This window comes from Chlamydomonas reinhardtii, chromosome 8 (assembly GCF_000002595.2).
Source record: "Chlamydomonas reinhardtii strain CC-503 cw92 mt+ chromosome 8, whole genome shotgun sequence".
Classification (NCBI taxonomy): domain Eukaryota; kingdom Viridiplantae; phylum Chlorophyta; class Chlorophyceae; order Chlamydomonadales; family Chlamydomonadaceae; genus Chlamydomonas; species Chlamydomonas reinhardtii.
This window is the reverse complement of record NC_057011.1, coordinates 3,065,357-3,066,320: the sequence shown is the minus strand read 5'-3', so window position 1 is coordinate 3,066,320 and position 964 is coordinate 3,065,357. Positions and strand designations below refer to the sequence as shown.

Sequence of the window (964 nt, the reverse complement as noted above, 5' to 3'; positions counted from 1 at the left end):
TACAGCTCAGGAAGCGCGGCAGTCTCAGCTCGGCCGTCAGGGTTACTGGGGGGGTCAGGGGGTCGGCAAGGTGCGAGGCCGCCCCCACGACCCCACAGGCCTCGCCCCAGACTCCGTGCCCCTGTGTTTCCACGTAATAAACACCACATTTGGGAGCTATTACATGGATTTCTGGGCTGGCGAGGATACAGGGGGCAGGTGGGTGTGGGGGGGGGGATTAGGGGGGGGGGATTAAGGGGGGTCGGTGAGGTTAGGGGCCAAAACACTGACGTAGGGACATTCGCCGTGGGATCTCGTTTTGCTGAGCACAAAGAATCTCGCCTTGAAGGCTCCAACCGGCGATACTAAAAAGCTTATGCCCAAATTTATTGGACCTTTTACGGTCCTTGAGAAGATTGGCCCGGTAGCTTATAAGTTATCGTTGCCCGAAGGGTACCGCATTCATCCGGTTTTCCACGTGTCGCTACTGAAACCGTACACCAGTGACGGCCGGTACCAACCCCTGCAAGCCCCGAAGTTATTTGATGATGACGGCAATGCATATTGGGAGGTTGAAGACATTATTGGACACCGCGACCGCAAATTGGGCGGGAATCGCTCCAAATCGGTTCGCGAGTACCTCGTGAAATGGCTTGGCTTCGGCGCTGAGCACAATTCTTGGGAACCCTCAACAGTCCTCTGCGAGGATGAGCTCGTTGAGCAATGCATTAACGACTACCTCGAACGGGTAAACCTGCGCAATGCTAAGCGCCAACGTCGCGCCACTGGCACGTAACCAGGTGTGTCCGGTTACAACGCGTCACGGCTCCCGAGGACGGTTCGCTTCTGAGGGGGGGCGGGGAATGTAAGCGTAGGGTGCGCTACATGCCCGTTACACACGAGGGAATGCCAATACACACTCAGAGGGTGCCAGACACGCGTGTGGGTTTCACACGGCGGAGTGTCCCATGCACGAGGCACACAG

General features: G+C 57.4%; 1 protein-coding gene across 1 annotated transcript in view; it reads right to left on the bottom strand.

The window, feature by feature from the left end:
* Positions 1–777: 777 nt before the first annotated feature.
* CHLRE_08g373371v5 (uncharacterized protein) overlaps positions 778–964 on the bottom strand; it is a 2,818-nt gene continuing 2,631 nt past the window's right edge. The window contains exon 6 of the mRNA XM_043065103.1: positions 778–964. This exon is cut by the window's right edge and continues 311 nt beyond it. The gene's annotated coding sequence lies outside the window, so the exon portion shown is untranslated.